Below are 9,763 nucleotides of genomic sequence, written 5' to 3' on the forward strand. Positions count from 1 at the left end.
GTGTGGAGAAAAGGGGGCCCTTATGCACTGCTGGTGAGACTGTGAATTGGTCCAGTCACTATGGAAAACAGTATGGAGGTTCCTCAAAAAATACAAACCAGCAATTCCATCTCTGGGATATATCAGAAGGAAACAAAAACACTATGTCAAAGAGATATGTGCACTCCCATGTTCACAGCAGCATTAGTTACAGTAGCCAAGACACGAAGACAAACCTATTTCCATAACAAAGAAGGAAACCCTGCCATTTGTGACAACACAGATGGATGCTGTACATGAGGATGTTATACTAAGTGAAATAAGTCTAACAGAGAAAGACAAATACAGTATGAAATCATTTATATGCATATGTAATCTTAACTCTTAAAAAAAATCTTAAAAAATACCTCATAGAAAAAGAGACCAGAGGCAGGGGATGAGGAGAAGGGAAATTAGTAAAGGTAGTCAAAAAGTACAAAATTTTAGTTCTAGGGTAAACAAGTACTAGAAAGATCATGTCCAACACGATGACTACAGTTAACACTGCAGTACGGTACAGTTGAAAGTTGTTAAAAGAGACTAAATCCTAAAGGTTGTCATCTAAGAAATTCTTTTTCTCTTTTTTTTTTTTTGTATCCATCTGAGATGATAGATGTTCACTAAACTTACTACAATAATCATTTCATGTTGTGTAAGTCAAATCGTTATGTTCTACACCTGAAACTTATGCAGTGCTCTATGTCCCTCACATCTCCATAAGACTGGAAACAAATGATAAAACACTTTAAACAGTAATAAAGCTTAACAGTCTACAAACTGAAAAAATAATAATAATAATTCAAGGTGAGACTGTATGGAGAAGGAGCCTGAGATCTGCATCCAGTACATGTTTCCTAGATGTCTATCCTTGTAAACGCTGACAACCACTCATACTGAAAAATACAAAATTCTTTATTTACCATCTTAACCATTTTTAAGTATACAATTCAATAGCATTGAACAAAAACCCGTTGAGCAGAAACTCCCCATTTCCTCTTTACCCTGGCCCTGGCAACTGTTTTCTGCCTCTCTGAGTTTGGCTACTCTGGGTGTTTCGTAGATGTGGACTCGGTACCTCTTTGTGACTAGTTTATTTCCCTTGGCATCATGTCCTCAAGCTCATTCATGTTGTATTATGCGTCAGAATTTCCTTCCTTCTTTAGGCTGAATGGCATTACATTGTGTGTATACAACACCTTTTATTTACTCATTCATCTGTGTGGGCACTGGGATTGCTCCTACCTTTGGGCTACTGTGAATAATGCTGCTGAGAATGTGTGTTTCAAATGTTTCTTTGAGATCCTTCTTTCAATTTATTTGGGTATATACCCAGGATTGGAATTGCTGGACCACAGAGTATTATTACCCTGTGTTTTCATATGAGCTCAACTTCCATCATCTTCCCAAGAGTGTATCCTTTGTCCATTTCCATCAAACCATAAATGAAAGGCCATCCTGAGAGAGGCATTTCCCCCAGTCTAATTATGGGCTAGTTACCTATTTGCTCTTTATAATATTATCTTATTTCAATTATCTAAATAGCACTGACCACTGTCAGATTTTTATTTTTTGTGTATGTTGGCATATGTAAGAATTCTATTGATTTAAAATTTATTGTTAACTTAAATTTAGATTTAAATTTGCTTTTAAATTCTCAGTTACAAATGAAGATCCATGAGGATGAAGACTGTATCTTTTCTTTTTATTCACTGCTATATCCCCAAGGCCAGAGATTTCAAAATTTATTGAATTTTATCAATTATAGAGTAAGAAAGAATAAATAAAGGGGTTAAAAAAATATCCAGACAACAGTATTGACTCTTTGCTTGGATAGAAACAGCTTTGGTACTTCTGATTTTCTAAGTGTGATGGCACAATAGTCATTTTACAATTCTCATAAAATTAATCTGAAGAAAAATGAAGGCCACAGTCAAAGCAATGGGTCATGTCCACTTTTAATAGAAATTATTGAATGTGTCCGTTCTGTAGTGGTTTTTATCCCTCTTTGTAGTTAGAAAATACATAGTGTTTCAATGGAGTAGAAAATGGTTTAAATTGTTGAGCTAAAGGCTAGTTTTTTACTCTGTGATTCCTCGTTTTATCAGGACACAACATAAAGCTCAGAGCATATAATGGGGCGAGAAGAGGGAATTCTTCCAATACCTGGTGGGAATATCTTTCAGTTTAATTCACCTGTCAGCCCAGGCAATGGTGGCTGAACCCATTACTGGCAGTCCTGTCCCACAGTGACTTACTCCCTTCCTGTCTGTGTAGAACAAGTCTCCAAATCACTCTCCTCTCTGTCTCTGCGGCGTTCTTTTTGAGATTTTTAGAGTGAAAATCTTGATCAGAACAAAGTGGTATGTCACATTTCTCCCCTTTTGATAAGGAGAGCTATTTAATCTTTATAGCATTGAAAAATAATCTTTTTAGTTCAAATACTTTATCAATTTTATTATAAATGAGAGGCAATCTACCTATGCTGGCATCATTCATCATAATGAAATAATCATCTCATTTATTTTACTCTACAAGGGAGAAGGAAATAAAGCAGAGGAGAAAGAAAAAGGATGAGGAAAAGGGGTGACATTTCTGAGTTAAACAGGTTCTGTTCTCCAGGTCAGACGCTGGGGTTACTATTCCTGGTTGTCTCCCATAGCACTTGTCATGGCGCTGTGCACAGAAGCTCTGCTCGTTAAATACGTGTGCGATGAACACATCCAAGGATAGAAGAAAGCACAATGGGCTTGGATGTTAAAAGATAACCTTCAAAAGAAAGGTGGGGGGTAAAGTCATGACTCTCATGCAGATATAAAAATAATCACATATTAAAGATTTTATATAACTCATTAATGAGGAAACTGATGAGGTGTTACAACCAATTCAAAGGGGAATCCAAGGACAGAAGCCCTTGTAGGAATGTTCAGATGAGTATACGAATGAAGGCAAAACTGTTATCTCCTGGGGTGAAGAGTTCCTCCTCTCTCAGGATTAATTTGCCTACGGACAAGAATTATTTTGCACTACCATTAGTTATCCATGACTTTCAGAGTTGTAAGGTGGCTACCATATAATTAAGATCAGATAAGCCAGAGGGGTGTGCTACAGACAATGCACAAAGGTGTCCCTACATAGATAAAATGTTCATATGGCTTCTCCACCTTCAGGACTTCTTGCCTCGTTCTTGGTTCTTCTACCTGCCTCAGTGTTACCATCACCACCAGGAAACTCTGTGGTCATGGACAGCTGCTAACGAAGGTCTCATGATTATTTGGGGTCAAACCAACATAGAAATATACATGTTAATAAAAAATTTTTGACAGATAAAACATCTATTAACAAAGTACATGCATTTATTATGGTTTAATTTTAGATAATAGAAGAGATGTTTCGGACAGAAGGCCCTAGCATGCATTCCTCAAATCCTGACACATTAACCTTTAGGGTATAGGATTTAAAGAGGATCTCCTTTTCTAGGTGAGGCGACAGAAGCTTGGAATGGTTAAGAAAGAGGCCTAAGTCACAACTTGTTTGGTAGTAAAGACAGTTCTCTCGACTCCAGAAATTACTTTTCCATTTCTCAGAATGAGAAGCGTGAATGAGCACGGTGTGGAGCTCCACACGAGCGCTGAGACATGGCAGTCATCGCCATGACTGTGGTCCAGGAGTGAACACATTCCTCTCACACTTCACCTGGGCTGGGAGTTTTCCTCAAGGAAGACGAAGTCTGGCACAGATGAGGACTAGTGATTACTTCAGGCTTTACAAAATGCTGAGATTTGACTCTTGCCAGTATTGCTGAAAATAATTCATGGAAAGTGCTTAGTACAGTGTTTGGCACATAGTGAACATTCAGTGCTAGTTAATGTAGTGAAAATTACAAGTAGTACCAGTACTGAAAAATATCACAAGAGAGAACCTTATGCTGGACATTTTTTCACAAGTTTTCCAATGTGTCTGACTCCTGTGTGCCAGGTTCAAGATGTGAGGCTGGTGTGGGCTACACCACATCTTAGCCTTACCCTAATTTAGTAATAGTTATATCTTATACTCTATGGTTTCCTTGTATATTTCTTACAGATGGAAGTTTATATATAGGGTGCATGCCATGGAGGTATGTGGATGTTTCTGGAAACATGTCAGTATTCCATAGAGAGGTGGTGAAAATCAGCCAGAAGTCAGATGTCCCCAGAGATGTCCCAACTGGCAAATAAGGTCTTCTTTTGGTCACCTTATCAGATCGTGGACCAAGAGCAATAATTGCTACATATAGAACTGTTGCCATTGTGTAATTCAAATCATCCAACATAAATTCAGATCATCCATTCTGCCAAAGAGTTTCTGTTCTGATTGCTCTAGATGATACTGAACATCATTTTCTTAGAAGAGAACTATGAGCTGCCAGAGGCACAATCCATCTGTAACATCCAGCAGGAAATAAAGAAGATACATATGCCTATTTTTAACCTGTTATAATTAGTACCCCAATGACCAGAACTATTGAAATCAGTTGGTCCAGATTCTCTGCCCAGTCTACAAAACGGGCTTTTATCCAACAAGGAGACTTTTTTCTACGAAAATAAAGGGGAAGGAAAAAAGGTAACCTTTCAAATATAGGTTTTTTGTGATTCAACTATAAAGGGAACAAAGTAACCTGTTTTGTTGTTAGATTCCCCTCTATTTTTTTCTTTTTAATAAAATGTTATTCAGATTTTGAAGTCATGCTGGAATCAGGTCCACTGAGGCATGGGGATCACTGTCTTCCTTTGCTTCAGCTCTGTAGTAAATAGCAGATAATTTTGTTAGTTCTTCAGCCTAGCAAATAATACAATCAAAAGCAAAAATACCATTTATGCATTTGATGAAACTCTCAGTTGTGTTCATGGTAGAAGTACAATTTCTCCATCCTTGGGACATCCTATTTCAAATCTTGTTAGATTCCTTCATGATTTTGTTTCCTGTTTGAAAAGTTATTTTCCTGATATTCTTTCAGAGGATCATTTATTCCAGACCCTATTATCTCCACAAATTTAAATTCATTTCATTTTACATAGAATGGTTGTTCTCTTATTGAGAAAATTCCAAATATTCATTTTCTTAATCCTGTTAATATTTATTACACAATTACACTGAATTAGATACAATACAACATATATGCAGAGTGTCTTTTCACTAATCCTAAGAGATGTACATCTTAAAGGCAAAAAGATAAATCTCTTCTCATTTGGTATATTTTCCAAGATATTAAGAAAAAAAATTTTTTTTGCAGAGTAAGCTATCTTTAGAGACTAAAGAAAATGATTCAAAAGGAGAAAGCAAAAGATAAAATAGTATATATTTATAAAAGTCAGATAAGCCTTTTTATCAACATAAAACATGATTTCATTTATTTAAGGACACATCAGTCTCCATAAAGAAGACAGAGATAGTTTGTGAGATTCAAGCAAAGGAATCTTACCACCTGGTGGATCCAGAAAGATCAAGCGGTCTTTTTTCCAATATCACACCCACCATCCAGGTGAGACTAGCAGGTGATGAGATGAGAAGACTGTAAATGGAAGACAATGTTGTACAACCAACAAATAGAAAATCTAGGAATCAAAATCAAAAGCAGGCTACTAATGCAGCAAATAATTCTTAAAAAAAACAAAGAAATGAGGGGACAGGGTATAGCTCAAGTGGCAGAGCACATGCTTAGCATGCACAAGGTCTTGGAGTTGATGTCCAGTACCTCCGTTAAGAATAAATAAATAAATACTCCTAAAAAAACCAGAAATGATTCTGGAAGAAAAAGACCATTCAGAGTCACTGGGCCAAGAACAATGAAGGCTCTTTATTTTAACTTAATTTGAATATACCATATACTAAGAAAAGTACACAGAGCATGATGCTTTATTGAATCATCTTGTTTATCTCCACTGTCACTCCTTAAAATAGAAATCAGTTTTTTAAAAAAACTTAAAATTCCTGAGGGTGAGAGGAGGCATGGAGATGGAGAGCAGGTAAGTATACTTTTTTTAATCATTATGATAAACTTTGTAATTAAACTTAATTAAAGCTCATTAGCCACCAAGAGCAAATAAGAAATAAATCTCCCAAAATGTAAAATTTCCTTCAGACCATGCTTTAGAACCAAAGGACATATTTTCATTAAAAGCTAATCTGCTTTATCAAGTTAACAGAAATATTCTTAATAATTACGCTGCATTGGTTATAAAAATGCCATAAGATATTAAACACAGCTAGCTCTTGTTTCAGATTACCTGAACACAAGAATTGTAAAAGACAAAATAAAAGGTGATTTTTTTTGTTTTCTTAAAACTAAAATATGTATTTATTCCTGCCAATTTCCTTGATTATACAGTAAAATAGCAGATATCAAGCAATTCATTCTTTAACTTTATTGAAGTATAATTGGTATGAATAACTTATGAGTTGTACAAATGTATCTATTGTGGAACCACTGTCCCAATCAGTGGGTTTCTGCCCTCCTGCAAAGTCCCGTCTCATGTTTTTCAATCCATGACTCTCATTTCCCTCTCCAAGCAATCATTGATCTGATTTATTCATTATAAATTAATTGTTTTTGTTTTGTAAATCATATAATGGGATTTGCAGTAGGTACTGTATGAGCCTGACTGCTTTCCCACAGAATGTGTTGTGATTGTTCCATGTTGTTGCCTGTATTGGCATTTGATATTTTTTCACAGCTAAGTAATGTTACATTGCATGAATACATTGTAGTGTGTTTATCCATTCAATTGTTGATTTACATGCTTTCATTTTTTTTTCCAAGTGCCTGTGAACATTTGTATACAAATCTTTTTGTGAATATATGTTTCTATTCTCTTGGGCAAATACCTAGGAATGTAATTTCTTGGTCACATGGTACCTGTAGGTTTAACTCTATAAACTACACTGAAACAGCTCTCCAAAGTGTTTATAGAATTTTAGACTCTCTCCAGCAATGCCCGAGTTCTAGTAATTCCCCATCCATGCCAACACTTGATACTGTTCATATTTTTAATCTAACCAATCTGATGGGTGTGTACATGGAATCTCATGGTGGTTTAAATTTGCTAAATATGTTGAGGGTACTACATGTGCTTACTTACCATTCATATATTTTATTTTATAAGATAAATTTTTAATCTTTGACTTATTATTTAATGTATATTTTTGTCTTCTAATTTTTGAACTTTCAAAGTACTTTCTATATCTGGATACAAGATTACAGATATACGTAGTGAAAAATTCTAAGAAAGCAATTCCTTATCAGTTTCTTAATGATTTTTGTTGAAGAACCAAAATGCTTAATTTTGATGAAGTCCACTTCATTCATATCTCTTTTTGCTTTTTGTTACCTTTTTTGTTACTTTTCTCTCTTACTTCTTTTCTTTTTCACTGACCATTGATCTTTATTAATATCTTCTTTTTACTTATCTTGATTTAATTTATTTTTCCCAGATTCCTATATTGGAAATATAGATCATTGATATAATTGTTTTTACATTAATATAATCATCAAAGTTATGTTTCCCTCTAATCCCCCTGCTTATCTTCATCACGTAAATTTTGATAGTGTATGTTTTTTACTTTCATTCATGAGCTCTCCATCTCTTCCCAAATTGATTTAGCATTTTTAAAATAAGCCCCGTGCAATCAGGATTTCCCCGTATCCCTCCACCCAACTGTTCATCTCAAGGACCCCAGAGACTTGCTCACTGCTAACTTTAGCAGTCACTCTCAGCCTTTATCTTACTTGACCTGTCAGTGACTCTTCACAAGATTTCTCATTCTCGACTCCCAGAAACTCATTATTTTTCTGGCTTTCAAGATCCCATATTTCCCTGAGTTTTATTTTACCTGTCTGGTCACTTCATCTCCTTTTCTGGATCCTTTATATCTCTTTGACTAGAACCAACTGTATAATTTGTGGAGCCCAGTGAGAAATGAAAATGTGAGACTTTTTGGCCAAAATTCTTAAGAATTACAAGGTAAGAATAGAACCTTAGAACATAGCCTTCTAAGGAAGTTTAAAGCAAGCTCTGAGCTCTGAGCCCTTGTGGGGATGGGGCCCTTTGCAGCTACGTAAATGTCAAGTCCATGAGGCCAGTCCTTCTCCAGCCTCTAAAGGTTAGGAGGCCCTAAGGCTCTGAGTCTGAAACTTGGAATGTTTTCTCTTTTCTTCCTACATGATCTCACCCTGTCTCTTGGATTTAATCTCATTATGTCTTGAGGATTTCTGAATTTATATCTCCATACTGGACCTCCAAACTGAATTTCCACTTGTATGGCTAATAAGAATTTCAAGCTCAACGTGTCCCAACTAAGCTCCTGAACTTCCTTCCAATCCTGGCTCCATCCTGAGCCTTCTTCAATTTAGTTAAGGGCAGTTCTGTTTCTTCAGTTCCTCAGACCTCAAAGTGTGGTGTCACCCTTGATATTTCTCATTTTCTAACTTCTCAACAAATTCTGTAAGTCCTACCCCCAAAATCCATTCAGAATGTGGCCACTTCCCCTTCCTTACCCCCACTGCCATCATTCCTGTCTAGGCTACCATAATTTCTCATCTGGATAATTACAGTATCATTCTGATTAGTCTTGTGTTTTTGCTGTTGACTTTTATCAGACTTTTTTCAACCTACAACCAGAGTGATCCTGTTAAAGACAATACAGATAATATTATTATTTCCTCAAAACCACTAGTCCCTGCATCATTCAGCATGAAAAGCAAAGTTCTTGTTATGAGACTTACAATCACATCCTGGATGTTCTGTGCTCCTCCTTATGTCATTGTCACCTATCTGTGCTCAATGTTCTTCCCCATGGCTTTCTTCCTGCTCCTTGAACACATAAGAAACATTCCTGTTCAGTGCCTTCAAGCTTATTTTTCACTCTTCCTAGAAATGTCTTTCCTTAAGTATATTGCATGGCTAGGTCTCTCATCTTCATAGATGTTTACTCAAATTTTACCTTCTATGGTAGGTTGAACGATGCCTCCCCACCAGGATGTCAATGTCCCAATCCCTGTAACCTGTGAATACTTTGCCTTATATGGTAACAGCAGTTTCACAGATGTAATTAAGTTAAGGATCTTGAGATGGAGAGATTATTCTGAATTATCCAAGTAGGTCCTATCTAGACCTTATAAGAGAGAGGGTCCTTATAAGAGAGAGTCCTAAGGATCAAGCTAAGTACTAGGATATGAGACAATGGTGTAGAGTAGTGTGAAGAAGGTGGGGGGTGGGGAGTGGGAGAGCCGGTTAAACTAGAAACTGGAAAATATAAGGAAACAGATTGCCCCATGACGGCGGCAAAGGAGCACGGCCTTGCCAATAATTTTGGTTTTAGACTACTGACCTCTACAACTGCAAGAATTAGTTTGTATTTTTTAAACCACTAATTTTGTGCTCCTTTGTTACATCAGCAATAGGAAACTCAGACATCTCACTGAAGTTTTCTCTGACCGTCTTGTCTGAAGTTTTAATGGCTACCTCTTCTGCTTACTTGTCTTCTTTTCCTAATAAAATATGCCTCGTGCTATACAGCAGACCATTGCTTTTATTTAGTTATCTGGCATATTGTCAATCTCTCCCACTGCTATTTGAGTTTTATAAAAACGGGGCTTAGGGACTGTTCTTAGTCGCTGTCCTAATTGTAGTACCTAGAACATCAGGGCACATATTACGTATTCAATGAATATTTGTTTAAAATCAGGAATTAAAGAATGAGACTTTTTGTT

The 9,763-nt window shown here is 36.2% G+C and overlaps 2 long non-coding RNA genes across 2 annotated transcripts; both read right to left on the reverse strand.

Annotated features, from left to right (window-relative positions):
• Positions 1-2,586: 2,586 nt before the first annotated feature.
• Positions 2,587-4,777, reverse strand: LOC140700877 (uncharacterized). Its single transcript, XR_012079610.1, has 3 exons — positions 4,673-4,777; positions 3,712-3,816; positions 2,587-2,784 (listed from the first exon to the last, which is right to left on the reverse strand). It is a non-coding gene; the product is annotated as an uncharacterized lncRNA (long non-coding RNA).
• A 707-nt stretch (positions 4,778-5,484) lies between these two features.
• On the reverse strand, positions 5,485-7,968 carry LOC140700878 (uncharacterized). The gene is made up of 3 exons (XR_012079611.1): positions 7,885-7,968; positions 7,383-7,489; positions 5,485-5,566 (listed from the first exon to the last, which is right to left on the reverse strand). It is a non-coding gene; the product is annotated as an uncharacterized lncRNA (long non-coding RNA).
• Positions 7,969-9,763: the final 1,795 nt, after the last annotated feature.

Source organism: Vicugna pacos, chromosome 13, assembly GCF_048564905.1.
Source record: "Vicugna pacos chromosome 13, VicPac4, whole genome shotgun sequence".
NCBI lineage: Eukaryota > Metazoa > Chordata > Mammalia > Artiodactyla > Camelidae > Vicugna > Vicugna pacos.